This window comes from Chinchilla lanigera, unplaced genomic scaffold, assembly GCF_000276665.1.
Source record: "Chinchilla lanigera isolate Chin_1 unplaced genomic scaffold, ChiLan1.0 scaffold00057, whole genome shotgun sequence".
Taxonomy (NCBI): domain Eukaryota; kingdom Metazoa; phylum Chordata; class Mammalia; order Rodentia; family Chinchillidae; genus Chinchilla; species Chinchilla lanigera.
Window position 1 is genome coordinate 13,267,363 of NW_004955458.1, and position 16,682 is coordinate 13,284,044.

A 16,682-nucleotide genomic window follows, 5' to 3' on the forward strand; every position below is an offset into this window, starting at 1 on the left:
CAAACTGATCTGAGAGCACGAACAATAAATCTTTAAAAGCTTAAGCACCTATGTATAATTGATCTGACCTCTAACAACCAATGAGGCAGCCTGTCATGGAGCAGTCATATTTTATGTCCACAGAGGCACCAAAGTATATTGCAATCATATACAGAAACTACACTCTGCTAAGCAGAGTATTTTTAGTACAGTGTTCAAAGCATCACTGAGCTGGAAGAATCCAAAGCAATAAAGTTAACCACTGCCTTCATTTTGTCCGTTAAGTAAGATCAGCTGGACCCTAAGAAACCAGCAACAGTTATCAGAAGCAAAAGCAAACTTCCTCCAGCAATAATGTCCCCTTCAGGATATTAAGTGATAGCCTTGGTATCTAGAACTAGTTGAACACATACAGTGCGTAGTTCAGTTAACTGATTGAACTCTTAATGTATTGTAGTAATAAAGAATTCTCTAACATACAGCTCAAGCCTCTCAAAGTACACATTCCACCTGATTTTATGTCAGGGTTAGATGACTCTGTGCAGCTGTCAAAAGAGTGCACGTCGTATGTACAATGTGTATCGAGAGAAAACATATCCACTCAGAACGGTATGGCAGATTGTAGTACCGCTAGAAATTTCTCAGCTTCCTGAAATAGGATTATAGATCTACAGCATTCTCCATGTGATTTTGCTGGGTCTTTTTGTGAAACAGATAAAGTAGATATCTCCGCTTCTTTGATTTCGGCCAGTGCCTTTGGCATGGCTGATAGAAAGACGGAAAGACAGCAGTGTGGTGAGACCTGAAGAGTCGTCCTGTGTTTCTTTCTGGTGCTCTTGGTCTTCGGCCACGTGCCAGGGGAGGAGCACGAACTGGGAAGCTGCCGTGGCAGAATGTGGAGCAGAACTGAAGCCAACGGCACCTACGTTGAGACTTCAAGGTTATCTATGATGCTGTGTTAATGGAACCAATCTTACTGATAAGAAAAGGAAATACACACGGAGTACCATTCTCTTATTTCCAAAACCAATACAAACTAGGTTTTAAACATGGACTCTGCTGTAGAAACATCATGGAAATTAAGGACAGCAGACTTAGGAGATCTATAAGAGAACATGAAATAGATGAATGATTAGGCAATATGAACACAAATTCTGAGGAGCAGTTGATATGCTCAGAGAAGGCTGGGAAAATCCCACATAGAGAAAAGGATTTAGCTTGCCTAAGAACACGGGCGAGAGTGAATTCCAGTATTTTTCTATAGTGCTGCACTTGGTGATGTTAAATCTTGACCTAAGACGAGTCCTTGCATTCCAAAGGTTAATAGGTGTCAATAAGATTTTATAGAAATGATCAGACACTCAAAAAAGAAAAACACCGCAATAGATAATTGCAAAGACAGAAGATGTACCGGAGTGCTGCTACTAGCAAAAATGAAATGTGGAAGAAGAGAGTGGGCTATGATGCAGTTCATATTCTACTACCTCAACTTTTCTTTGTGTTGCCTTTACGGTTAGGTTCAGCTGTGAAAAACAGGTAAATCAAATTAATGGTGGGTTCAACACCATAGTACTTCTCCTGCGGAAACGCAGGACTCGCACGCTCAGCACAATACTCTAGGCCCAGGGCCCTTCTACCGTATTGCTCCACAGATCCTAGCACAGGTACCTCCCCCTCTGCAGTCCTACTACGCCTTCCTGATATCCAGCCATCACATCCATATTCAGGCAGGAGCCGAAAAGATAAAGAACATCACGCATTTTGTAACAGCATTTTCCAGACATTCTATGTGCTGCTATTATCTATGTCGTATCAGTCAGAACTCAGATTCCCATGTAGCTTTAAGGTAATGTACCCTCGTTTAAAACAACACACAAATACAGGGATTCTTTTGACAAAGGAGGGAAAAGTGCATAGGAGACCAGTAGCTTGTGCATAAGCTTACTTTCTTATGCTGAGACCCTAACAGGCCTGCCTCAAGTACTATGGCAAGCCCAGAAGAGAAATTTACAAAAATAAAACAATAATTTCCATTTTGAAATCTAGCAAAAAGCATTTAGAACATTTACCCACAGAATTCAAGCATGCATAAAAAATTAAGGTGATATCTATAAAATCCTCTCTCCCTTCCCTCCCTCCTTCCCTCCTTCCCTCCCTTCCTTGGTGTTATACAAAATCCAAGTCCAACAATTGCTAATATTATCCAAAACATATTACTAGTCAAATCAAAAAGGGTTTGTGGGTTAACTGGTCAAGAAAGCTTCCTTCAGACAAAACTAGTTAATTTTGATTGCTAGAATTCATGGCCTAAATTTCATAAGAAAGAGAGTCACTTAGATGGTATCTCCGTTTACTAATGCTTTTGTTTGCAAATGATTTGGTTTGCAAACAGGAGCCTCTGGTAAAATTCTGATTTTATTTGTGAACTCTACATGGGGTGACAAGCATGGCAGCGGCCATCTTTCCCACATGGACCCGAATACAGCCATCTTTTCCATAACCATGGAAGAAATCAAGTTCGTGAACCAAGGTGCCACTGTATCATAATTTGCCTTCTGATATAGTATTTAACTTGAGGTATATTAAGAAAAATCATACTGATTTTAATTCTCTGTCATATATAACGTTTAAGTGCACATAATTCTGCAGTTTATAGGCAGTTTTCTCCAATAAAAGTAGATAGCTTCTCTATAATGAAAATATAAAGATGAGTAGTGAGGAAAAGGTAAATATTTGCTGTGTGACTGACAACATGCTTGATATTATTTCACTTAAATTCTTTTTCAGAGTAAGTCTACAACAAGGTACAATGACTACACTTGCCAACTGCAGAAAGAAACTTTTGCAGGTTAAGTAACATGCCCATGATGGCGGGATGGTCACCATGACAGTTAATGAAACCAGGATAGAAGTTTCAGTCTGTCTGTCAGATCCAAGATTAACCACTGCATTATTGTAAAGCACATCTTAAGGAAAATTAATATGCATTTTAGAGATAATTAGGTACAGATTTTCTCATTTTTATGCTTTTGTCTTATCATCATTTCTAGTTATGTGATTATTTAGAAAACTGCTTCTAAGTAATCACAAAACCAATATGCAGAGGATTGACTCATATATAATAGCCACTAGATAGTTGGAGAATAACTGAATGAATTATGAAATTATTACACTTATTAATAGTTCTAGTTTTAATTCACTTTCCGATACATTTATACTATACTAATGGTTTTTATTTTGCAGTCACATACACAAATATTTTCTGCATTACTTATAATTCCGCCACTCAGAATTTTTATTATAAAATATTATCTATCACTAATGGCTAGTAATGGTTTTAAAATACTGTAAATTGTTTCATAAATTGCTATAACTGCAAATATTTGAATTGTGCGTGTGCAGTTTACCGAAACATTTTAGTAGTAAAAATAATGATTGAAAATGCATTAATTATTGAGATGATACAATTTCTGTTACTAACTTAAAGATCAGTAGTGTCTTAGTGATCTTTCTGGCTGCTGAGACAAAATACTGGACACTCAAAGTTAAAGAAGGAAAAGTTTATTTAGCTCACAGTTTGTAGAGGTTTCAGTTCATAGTTAGCTAGGTCCAAGGCAAGGTGGCATGGCAGAGGGGCATTGCAGAGGAGAAATAATTCATGGCAAGAAGAAGGCAGCATGACAGTAAGCAGCAGGTCGTAAGTCACAACAGTGACCCTCTTTGTGTCCCTTACGTCTCATGCAGTCTACCCATCCTTAGGGCGTATAGCACTCATACCCAGGGTGGGCCACCCTTAATCCCGCCCAGAACTAAGCCAAACCAATCAGGGGGTTAATTTAGTAATCACACACCCTTGATTAGTGGTCATTTTTCTCACATTCCAGCCAGTGCTGTTTTCTGGAACCTTCTTCATCCACACAAGTTACACAGGAAGTGTAGTAAAATGAAATGAATCACTTCTTTGTGGATGACTCTTCTGGAATCGTACTCTTGCACTAGGATCCTGTTAGGCTCTCTGGATTTCGCTTAAGGGACTGTGGGATGCTCTGTTTGTGTAAGATCACTTGTGCATTGTTCAGGAGAAGACCTCTCTCTTGTAAGTAATACGTTGTCTATTTAAACCTGTTTATGGTCATTTATAGAATATCTTCCCCATTTAATCATTGAGATTACAAATAAAAATGGTGGGAAAATGATTCCTCGTTATGAAAACTTATCAGCATAATGACGGTTGGTAGAGTACTACAGTACTTGGTATCAAATATTTTGGTAGACAAGAAAAGAACTGTCATAATAAAGAAATTTAAAATCCATAGGGGTCTGCATAAAATGAAAAGGTATTTATACTATATTTAAAAATGATTAAAATGGTACTTGTATGATACATATTTTACCACAATTTTAAAAAATATTCAGAAAATTCTTCAGGTAGCATGGATCAACTGTAATGTAGGCAGGATCTATTTGTATTAGTCCATGTAAAGTTTTGAAAACCTGATTTTTAGCGTTTTAAGAAAATCTGTACCAGATTTTAAATTTATAAGAAACTTGCTTTAATTAAACAAAAAAAATAAAGAAATATAATGTTGAGAAACATTCTTTTTAGCTGGTATGCAACACAATGTATCCAAAAGGCCCCAAACTATATAATTTAAAACACTAACATCACATAAAATGATACTTTAAAAATAGAATATTTGATGATCCAAAAGTGTGTAAGAATTGTGCTGGGTCTACATTTTACCATGAAAAAGAGTAATTTTTCTACCAAAAAATTACTTCTATTCTGAGTGAATAAGTAACAGTTATCCCTCCCTATGTTCCCATGGAGGAACGGTTCTAGAATCTCCCTCAGACACCGAAGTCCTTGGCCGCTCAAATCCCTCATATAGCAGCAAGGTATCTGACTATAATCCACACACTTTTGCGCCTGTATACTTTGAATCTTCCCTAGATTATTTATAATACCTAATAAAATTTAAATGCTAGACAAATGATTATCATGCTATACTGTTTAGGGAATACTGACAAGAAAAAACTATGTTTTCAGTACAGAGAAAGTTTTTGTTTTAAATCTCCAAAAATATACTTAATTCACAGTTGGTTGGGGGCTGGGGATTTAGCTCAGCGGCACAGCACCTGCCTGGCAAGCACAAGGTCATGAGTTTGGTTCCCAGTACCAGAAAACAACAAACAAAAAAACCACAGTTGGTTGAATGCACAGATGAGAGACCCATGGGTATGGTGAAAAATAATACAACGTGGACTAAGTATAAATCTGACATTTATACTTTTTAAAAATACACTGTCAGTTGTGACACAGACTAATTTCTAAACCAGCATACCTTCTCTCCTTTCTAACTGTGAAAGACCGATGTTCTGGGGAGGTGGCCATGTACTCTGCCACCGCGCTGATGCACTGTGTGTTTCCCATGTGACTAAGTTCTCGCTAACATGCGGTGAGAGAAAGTTTTTGGATGCGACTTCTGGGGAAAACTCCCCAAACTGGAGAGCTGATTTAGCTGGGTATGACTCTCCCTTCCCTGCTGCTCCCTGGGACTTGGATGAGATGGTTGGCTGTCTCTCTGCTGGGACTTCAGGCAACCAGCACACATTACAGATCTCCAGCAGGAAACCAAAAAGGCCCTGGTTCCCCGTGGAGACTGTGGTACCACCACATGCAGACCATCCACCTCTAAAATCCTCATCATGGGAGAAAAATAACCACCTAATTGTTTATAGCCACTGTCTTTGGGTCTCTGTAACAAGCAGCTGTATACAATTTCTAACCCATCTATCAGGTAAAACAGGACTAAAATGGATATGCCATCCCACTAAAATAAGACAGCCCTCTTCAAATTTTAACCAAAACGCCTTGTAGGACTTTAATTTCTTTGTGCAATACATAAAAGTTTTATTGTAAGGGAAATCAAAGGCGAAAGAGTACGTAGCTCCCTTCCTGACATTTCAGAGGTAAGGCTGCTGAAAGCCATGGCGCCATCTCCACAGGGCATCATTGTAAACACAGATGCTTAGTACTTTCTGCCGGGGGGCGAGGTGCTTTTCCACACAAACTGCAGCTGGGAGAGGTACAGGGGAAATTTGGGGCCCACAGCGGAAGCAGCAGGCATCAAAGTCGCTTGCTTTGTGAATGGTATATACGCTGGGCTCTCAGAGGTCTCGTATAATCAAATCCCTGTTTTAATTACAGCAGCATACTTAAAGCGCTATCATTAAGGTTGTGTCAGCAATTACATTTTTACAACCTTATTTTCCAGAGAATAATAAAATGTGTTTGCAACTGATACCTTGGGCTGCAAGTTGGCATTCATCTCCCCATCTACACGCTCTTCTATTCTTCTGACAAACTGGGAGAGCTTGCAACGTGCTTCCTTGAAATTGGGTGAGAGAAAATTCTAAACGAACAGGCCTCCAAATTGCTGTGCCTTTGATTGTCTGAAATTCAAGTCTGTGAGCTGTCAGGGGTGATCACTGTCATGCTTCAGTGTGAGCCCTACGGTTTCTATGGCAACAAGAGCTCAGCGTGATTAGTGCTTAAAAATTAAAATCACCTTCCTGAACTGTACTTTTCGAGGGGAAGCAGAGTCAGGATAGAGAAGTAGTCACTTTCTGGGCACAGAGAGACGTGACGGAATGCTGCGTGAGGAAGAAAGCAGGCCAGATTGTAAAGAGGGGACAGAGGCAGATCAGTGTGTGAAGGAAGCGACTCCAGCAATGTTCTTCTCCATGGATGGCTGGGCACACACACTCAAGTTTTATGAATGGTACAAAGAACAGCACAAAAACATGGCCAAAGGCAATACTCTGGAATTCATTATTTGGAAGAAGTATCACTGCAAACACTGAGACCTAAAGAAGAGTGATAGTAAGTCTAGTACTAAGTATAATTAATGTAACTGGCTGTGGGTAGGTACTCTGGTACCATTTTTACAAAGGTGAAGTCATTTATATAATCCTATGTGTTATGTACTTTTATTATTCCCAACTTCCAGATGTGGAAACTGAGGCCAGTGTAATCACACTTCAGAGCGGTGCTGGGAGCTCCCTTCACTTCGCTCAGTACCACCTAGCGGAACAGATTGCCCAAGGTCATCGTGCACATCCATGCAACAGGAAGCTTCATTATTACATAATTCCACAATTCTAGGAGAGAAGCAGAAAGTTTTAAGATGCTAATATAGAAAATAAATCAATATGTTTATAAGTAGAAAGAAGGGCCAAGAAAAATCTTCTGAGCAGAGAAAAGCAATTGAAAAGGAAAAAAACCTCTGAAGTAAAGAAGAGTTGGTAGAACAAAGACACTAACGGAGACCGCGAAGGCCACCATACACACGCTCAGCGGCCCAGGGGCGGAGGTGACAGGGAGCCTGGGAAGGTAACGAGCAAACAGTCCGAAGAACACACCTCCAAGCCCTCCACGTCGCCCGGAGTCATTCGTTCTAAGATGCCCTTATGACAAAAGGGAAAATCTGATCGAACTTGGTAGAAAGATAACAAGTTTAAGTGACAGCAGGAAAGAAAGAAAAGGAGTAGAGGCGACAAGAGAGGAGAGGACTTGAGAACAAAGACGCAGAAAGCCAGAGAGGAAGTTGCCAGCAGAAGCTGTCTAAGAAAATGCAGCAAAGAAGGAGGGCAGTCGATCATAGGTGGTGGAACTTTCAGATAAAAAACCTGCCGCTGCTAAGACAAACCTTTTCATAATCCCATTTCTTCTTTACCATCTTCAGCATGAATCCATCCCGCAAGGAGTAAGCCTCTGCATTAGACTGTAAGCACGGGCTTTTTCTCCACTCCCCTACGGGTAAGCAAAGGTGGCCCTTAGGATATCACGCAGCTGCATAAGAGGAGCTAGAGACACAAACGTAAGGGACGCGGCACCCAGGGAAATACAGAAAAGGTGGCAAACACTTTACACATTTGAACTGATACTTATCTGCTGCTAAAAGTCCCTAAAACAACTGAAAGAGATACTGGAAAAGAGGCTTGGTAAGTAGAGAAATTTGTGTCTTACAAATACACTGGAATTTGACAAGATCCGTTATGACACTTTCTAAAAAATAAGCCTTCAAATTGAGTATGCATCAGTGTTTTCTTGGCATGCAGTGCTTTGGAAGCCTCTTTCTGCCTGTCTTCCTTTTTTTGAACTGGGTTAAAACACTAACATCCCAAAGTTCACCGGGGTGTGCAGCTATTCATCAGGGACTTCCAGGTACAGCTGCAAAGTGGCACAGAGGATGGATGTTTGAAGATTTCGCTGAGAGCATGTGTGTAGCAGGGCGGGTTAATAAAGCTCGCGGCTGAGCAAGGGTCAGTCTTCCTCCCTTTGGTACAGGAAGGTTACCATGCCATTTCCCGACGCTGTGCAAGGTGCTTGTGCGGTCGATCGCAGTTCAGTGGGGCTGACTGCCTCTGTTTTCTTTCTAGGTTCCGAAAACTCCCCTCTGCATCACCTCTAGCGATTCCCAGGGTACCTCCGCCTGTCCCCTTTAACACTCACCTCATTGAATCCTCACGACTCCTGATCTCTCCAGCTTCCTGGCACCACCTTTATCTCCCTCTTCCCATCCCTTGAGTAACCCTTTGACATTATTTTTTTAAGTGAACAATTTTGCCACATCTGTTTTATCTGTCAGAGACCGATTTCATTATTTTTCTTTGGTCCATGCTTCTCACAAATACTTAATCGTCACCCACTATGTACCAGGGGCCGTGAGGGACAGTCAGGTTAGCACAGGACACAGGGCAGACTGACTGTGCCTCTGTGATGCTTAGATTCGGATGGGGAAGGAAGACACTAAAGGGTGATTACCTAGTAAGTTGTGATCATGCGCTAAAAGAGAAGAGCATTTAGCAATGGGACCTGACCAGACAGAAGAACTAAAATACAGCCTCCTTTAAGACAGGGGTTGCCAGGGGACTCATTTCTCGTGTCCAGTACCCCCGGCTGAATGCCTTGAGGCAAGAAAAGCACAGGGGTTTGAGGACTGGACGAAAGCACAGAGAGCGACAGGGAGGAAGCAGAGCTGGAGCAGCAGGGAAGGGTCAGAAAAGGAGAGCCCGGAAAGGGTGTCACCGGCTTCGTGTTTCCGCTCCGAGAGCAAGGAGAACGCGATGGAGCCTGTCAGGAGGAAAGGCCAGGGTCACGGCCTGTCTCCAGAAGGAGCATTCCTGTGACACGATCTGCACGGATCAGAAAGGACGCAGAGAGACTGGTGCGGGGCAACACGGTGACAGCCCAGGGCTGAGTTTGCATGACTGCCAGCAGTGAGAAGAACCAGAGACAGGAATGTGGGACAGTCAGAATGGAGGACAAAGGAGAATAACAAACGCTCTTGATGTTATTCTGAATGCTACAACACAAAGGTGTTTTATCTACAGCTCCGATGGAAGCTTCCTTTCCCAGGTAGCCTCTCCCTGCGTGCTAGGAACTGTCCCTACCCAGCTCCTCCTTTACAACACTCACCGTTCTGCCCTTCCTTTGTTTAGAGCTCCCTGAGAACTCTTAAGCCTGGGCCACAAGAGCTTTAGATATTTTCTCACAGACTGACATGATTGGCAAATTAGTACATTTTCCAGTCACTACAGCCGCCTAGTCTACCATTGTTTCAGTCACGATAAAGCTTTGGGCCAAAAGGATCATGTTGTTGAGTCATCAAACAGATACCTTAGGTACTGTGATTCCTGCCAGCAGAAGAGCTAACATCACAAAGTAGATAACAATCATTATTAGTATCTACTGAACACTTGGGGAAGTATGTCAGGCATTGTAGTTGGATGATCTAATTTAAATACCACAGAACTCCTCTGAGTTAGGTTTCATAACTTATCTCCCTTTTCCAGATAAGGAGACTTAGATTTAAAAATGCAAAATAGTTCACACAAAGGCACAAAAACAGTATGGTGGAGCCACCAGCCTGACTTACTTATTTGCCAAACATTAATGTTGAAAATTCATGCAGAGCACCTTTATGTTTTATGTAGGAGTCTTTAGTTTCAAGTCCCATGAGTCAGTTAAAGGTGCTCCTGAGATTGCCTACAGTGGTAACTGTCCAGCTGCCTACTGAAACGATCTTAATTGACTGCTTTTGTGTCTTTATTCTGTCCCTCCAAGAAGAGGGCATCTATCCAGTGCTCAATTTTCAGTCTGCAAACCTAGCCTCCTTCAATGTTGAACTCAGGCAAGAGAAAGCTAAGGACAAACACCACATCAGTGTTACTCTCTTTGGAAAAGTTCACATCACGCTAATCTTGCTGAAAGTGTGTTGAAGCTCAGTTCGGAAAACTAGGCTCTGCTTGTTACTGAGATCATCATCTGTGGAGGACCATCTGGAGGACTCTCCTTCAAAGAAGAGCAATTATCTCCATTTTCCTAAACCTGGCTCTATTTCCATGTACTGATATGTGGAGAGCTGGCTAGGACTTTTCCTTATCCCTTTAATTGGCTTTAAGCAATGCGAATTGGTCCAGCCAAGGTGCTGATGTATAGTCTTTGAAGCAAGGCAACAGGGCAGCATTTTTCCATTCCCATAGCTCCCTCAAAAAACATGTGTGAGCCAGGGCAGGATGGAGAGCCCTGCTCATGCTGTGGGCTGGGACAGAGCCTTGAGATAAGAGGCTAGGACTTCCCAAGGCATAAAGATTACACATCAGAGCTGAAGCACGGACCCCAAAACATCAGATACTACCTCAATTGTGTCATGCAGATTACTCTTTCTGTAGATCCTTCTCTGTGCGTATTGCAGAGGTGGTTTCAGGCCTCCTACCCAGCCCAGCTCACAGCACTCACCTACTTCCCACCACTCTCACAGTCACTCATCATCAAGCCACTCCCTTCTTCATGAATTAATAAAACCTGGGTTCAGCCCTGGGTCAGAGCCTTTGCTCTTAGCCTTCATTGTAGCTGGACTTGGGAGCCCCTTGGCTCCGCACCATCTTGGATATATACTTTTTTCTTTATTTATGTGTGAGTTGCACCGGGAATGGTAGATTGAAATTAAAGCGCTAGAATTTCAGTAACTTTTCCATGGGATTACGAATATAAACTTCCCAGACTGTGACAAGGACTGGGATGGGCTCTCTATAATCATCTTTTTCATAAATTAATTCTAGCAAATGGAGCAGTAATGAATTCCATTAAATGTTTTCTCCCCAACACTCAACCTAGTGTCCCTAGGACTGCAATTTTATCTTCCTCAGGTCCACCCTCAACCCCAAGTCCTACTGTTTTTATCTAGTTTCTTCTGATACACAGCCCTGATATGAACAGAACACATTGTCAAAAACCACAGTGCTCTCCCTAGTGGCTGGACATGATCTAGTATTCATGTTAGGTATGTTAGATCACTGAACATGAATATACATCTCTATGTTGCCAAAATATTGATTTTCTGTTCTGGTTGGAATCCCTATCCCCATTTCTGCCCTAGAACATGAAAGGTCAAATCTCAGGTGGTGGGTTCCTCAGCTGGTTGTGGACATCTGAATTTGACTAAGTCATCTGAAGCCCGGTCAGTGCCTACAAAGCGTAAGCGATACAGACGGGAGTTGTCAGCATCAACGTGAGGTTCTTGACTCCAACGATGGATGCTAAGACTATAATAGAAGCTTCTTTCCTAAAAGCTCAACTGTGGCCAGCAGTAATTTTCTGGCTCCTGGCCCAGGGCATAGAAGGATTGAAATTTGAATTCTAATGCCAAGAGTGCTTTTTGACTCATTAAATATGTTGGAAAAAATCACTTAGCTTTCTGTTGATCCATCCCATTAGAAGAACAGAGGGTCACACCATGTAGAGGGAAATGGAGCATGTGTGTTCAAAGTCAAAGGTAAGGCTGTAAGACCAGTTAACAGTGCGCCAGACACTGTGTGAAATTCCTTGGATAATTATCTCATTTAATCTTCACAGCAACCCGATGAGTGATCGTTAAGATTATCTAAATGTTACATTTGAGAAACACTAGGCTGAGAGAGACAACGCAACTTGTCCAAAATCACCAGCCAGGAAATGACGGAACTAAGATCTAGACAAAACTTCTTTCGGATGGGAACCCTGGTGGATGCGTTCGTATTTTCCCTCAGAAAAGTCCATGCATATGGGATACACACGTTGCTATTTTGCATGTGATTTAATTTTCAAAGTTAGAAGTGCAATTAAAGAAAAAATGCCCAACTTGACCAAGCCTTGAATCTGTGAGAAAAAATGATGCTCAGAAAAAATGCTTCCCTCTCTTAAACTATTGTTCAACTTCGTTTTTTTCAAAGAAGATGCACCATTGACTCCCACTCCTGCAGATAAAGGAGAATCATTCTGCATCAGTTAAATCTCCCAAGTGCTTTTCAAGTAGTGTATCTATCTATAATGAAAATTTGATAGTTCTTCCTTTAAAGTACTTAAAAATCCTTTATTTCAGATGACTGTTTTCAGGGCCTGTCCATAAAAATAACTCACTAACTACGCTGCACCTTCTCTTTATTCATATCCACCTTCTATTTTAAAAATAAAATTTCAACTATAGATAGAGCAACATGTATAAACTTATCCAACAAGTAGGGAAATGTGAGAGAAAGCAAAATGAACATACAAGAAAGTTAACTTGCTCTTGGGTTAGAAATTAAATCCCACGCAGATGGAAGAGTGGCATACCAACATAGGGCAGGCTGGACCAGGGCTGTGCAGTAGAAGGAGAACACGAGCTCCACGTGTGACTTTAAATTTTCAAAAGTTACATTTAAAAATTAAAACAAACTGAAATTAATATAGTTAATTTAGCCCAATATATTAAAACTTCTCATTTCAATATGTAATCAGCTTCAGTTATTGCTAAGATCCTCTGTACTTGGCGAAAGGCTCCCGTGGGTGATACGGTAGCATTTCACACCGGCAGCACCTCTCTGTCTGGACTGGCCACATTTCAGGTACTTGATAGCCACATGTACCTAGCGGCTGCATTCGTAGCACAGAGCCACGTTATGAGAAATCTGTGAATACGCTGCAAGTCTCTAGAGCATCCTAGCTCCCAGCCTTCAGAAAATAGCTGCAACCCTTTCCTTTGTCTGGGACATTTCCTCTTCACTGTATCCCACCTTCTCTGCCAATTCTTTCCTCAGTTCATACCAAAGGAAACAATTTCCTGTCCGCAGATCACAGTAGTGTCGTGTAAAGTTATACACCATGGTACATTTTCTACTCCACTCTATACAGTATCTAATATGTCTTTGGTCGTGAATTATTTTACTGTCACACAGCTTGCTTTTGATTTATAATGGCTGCCAGTTTTTTAGGGGTTTACTACTGAAAACTCCATAAAGAGTATTCTCTGTGAGAAACCTGGCCCCGTTCTATCAGTTTTACTGGGAGCTTCCTCACCTGAACTTTTCTTGAAAAGATCTTGGAATATTTGCTACATGTGAACAAGTAATAAAACAGTTTTTTGGGGGGAGAGAGAGAGTGAGAGAGACAGACAGACACAGAGAGACAGACACATAGAGAGAGAAAGACAGAGAGAGTCAGAGAGAGAAGCAGACAGTGTCAGAGAAAGAGACAGAGACAGAGACAGAAACAGAGAGAGAAAGGCAGAGGCGGAGGGAAAATGGGAAAGGACAACGAAATCCAAGTAAAAACCTTATCCTGGACGGAAGTGTTTACTTGTAATCATCAAGGAACTGGTATCAAGTTGCCAAGAAGAGCTACAGTGCCGTTATGGTTGAAACATTGTGTCAACTTGGGGAGTCTAGAGGTTTGGCTAAGTGACTCAGCAGGAAGCCAGGATACTTACTTTGTATACATCCTGAGCCTGTGGAAGAGGAGGGCAAAGATTATGTGAGAGCTACACGCCCCTTAGGTGGGGGTAGCCTGATTACAAAGTAAAGCAGAGAAAGAAGCTGCTTGCCGCCATTCCTCCAGTTTTGCTCTGGCTGTTTGCTGTTCGGCTGCCATTCTTCTTTGCTCTTGTTGCTTTGTTATCTTCTGCCTCAGAGCCAGCCAAGTATGGACTGAAACCTCCACAAACTGTGAGCTAAATAAACCTTTCCTTCCTTCATTTTGGGAGTTGGGTATTTTTGTCAGCAACGAGAGAAAAGTAACTAAGACAAGTGCCCAGAGGGCATCCTGACATGCGGACACCCAAGTCCCCGAGAAGGAGAACATATTACAGGAAGATAATTAGAAAGTCAAGTAAAAACAGCCATCGCATTTCCAAGAGAATCTTGAAGAACGTTAATTGGGAATGAAGTGATAAATAGATTTATACTATTTGGGCAAGAAAAATCTGGCCACGTCTGTCGTATCCACTGTACACATTTCCCTCGGAAGAAATGCCATGATTACACTGTAAAGCTGCACCGCGCGAGACAAGGAACAGGAAACAGAAAACAGTAACATCTGAGGAAGCGGCTGTTATTCCAGAGATGATCGCAGGGAACAGCAAGCCGAGAGGAAAATGCCGAGTGAACCATGGTGAGGTGACAAAGAGTAACGGGAAAATGTCGGGCCAATGTGTTTTCTATATTTTGACAATTAAAAACAGCAGTTAAAGGCAGTGGATACTAGCAAAAGTAACAGCCAAAGCAGACAATGTCAGAATTAAATTCATATTGAAAAAAGAGCAGTGCATCCTCTCTACCGACAGAATAGCTAACATCAGTGATAAATGTTGTGGCAACAACACCACAATGCCAGCAGCCTTTTTCGATGAGACTTTGTAAATAAGTAGGCCAATAATAGATATCTATCCATAGCGAACAACAGAGCCTCAAAGACCCGTGGTCACAATGAAAATGGATACGAAAGAGATGAATGAGAAGATATTCTGAAGCCAGAAAGCAAGGACTGAATTTATTCATCTAATACGTACCATAGGGCTCTGTACAGCTGGCATGTAGCAGATGCTCATTAAATATTTCTGGGGAAAAGCTACATCTGCAAACTAGTAGTAGGATAATAGTAATTCTATCCCCAGATACGCAAGGGTAGAATAAATACTGAGAACCAGTGGGTTAGTGGAAAAATAGAAGAATTAAGTCTGGATGGTAGCAGGAGTCCTGCTGTCCTTTTGGTTGGTGGAGTGACCCAGGGTACTCTATTATGAATTCCACAGACTGGAGATTATGATGAGGAATCCTATCAGAGGATAAGATATGACTGATACAACTAGATCTATGGATCAGGTGACAGGGATGTAGAAGAGGCCAGTATATGAGCCGGTATAAAAAGCGCTGTGTTTTATGGAACAATTTAGGGAATGGACATTCATAATATAGACAGTCCTTTTTCAAGGCCAGGCACTTGACCTTTACCAGGATCATACTGTGGAGTGTCTGAGATGTGTACAATCCACCAAGTATGAGATAACGAAGAGCAAAAGGGAAGTTAACATTATACAGTGAAACCTAGCACAGTTTAAGGGTGGTAAACTTAGTGTGGCAACAAATTAATCGATCTTCTATTCAAAATCATCAGTTCTGGATGGATTACTGCAATGGTCAGAGCTCTGACAAAAAGGGAGCCTTTACACAGGACCTCTCGTCTGGTGCATAACTAAGTGGAAAGAGGCAGAACCTCACTGACAACTCAGGACTTTCCACTTCTCTACTTTGAACTCACAAACATAGATACGGTAGCTGTATCGAATTCCTCACCTTGCCTATGACAATAGTGGCTTTCATGTCCCCTCACTGCTTTTCCATGGCTTCGTTTGTTAAAATTAAAATACTGTCTCCGTTCTATGGGCATGCTCTCGAGAGAGCCACCTCACTCTCATTTTCCCAGTGGGAAGTTACCAAAGAGAACAGCACAGTAAATGAGTAAACAGGTGAATAAATACATAAAAATAAAAGAAATTAAACCTTGCCTAAGTTCAATCTAATTTAATGTTCCTTTTCCTCTTTGTTCATCAAGTGTGCATTCATCAAGATGATCCTCAATTCCAAAAAGATACACAATTCCTAGTAGAAGAGCATTTCCCTTCCCCATCCCTCCTTTAATGCTCAGCCCTTCATTTTGAGGGGACAGGGGCTGGAGAAATAAAAGAACAAAACAAGAACCCCAGTGCTCCGTCACAGAGCTTCTGGTCCCTGTGCTCTAAGACTCCTTAGCTGGAACCTTGCTGCCTCCTCTGTCTTTCTGGGTTTGGATCCTACTGTGCATTCTGATCTGTGAGATTCAGAATTAGAGTCCAGTGTGAAGCAGTCTACCCTGCACTGCTAAACTCACTGTGCACCAGGAGCACCACGTCAGCCAGGTGCTCCTGCAGGCCGAGCCCACCACGCTATGCATCTCCAGGCTTTGTGCTTCAGCCCAGCCACTGGTTCCAGTCAGGGCACCTGCTTCTGTGCATGCAGCCAGTACATCCGGCTCCTGAAAGCATCTAAGAGTTACTGTTTTTTCACTGTTTAAGTACTTTACCCACCATAATTTAGTTTCATACACAGAAACCCTACCCAGTTATATTTATGAACAGTTCCGTTAGTACTGCTAACATTGTTAAATGCATGCTACTGTATAGCTAATACATATTGCCAGCAGGAAATTAATGAATTGGGCTTCCTGTTTGAATAGTCATTCTGATCCTCTAAAAAGGAAAAGTAGGAAGCACTGAATTGTAGGGGCTACTTGAATGTCAGGGACAAACATTTCACGCATCACCTGGCAGCTGTGTCTGAAAGAATCTCTCCCTGCCCCTCACGTG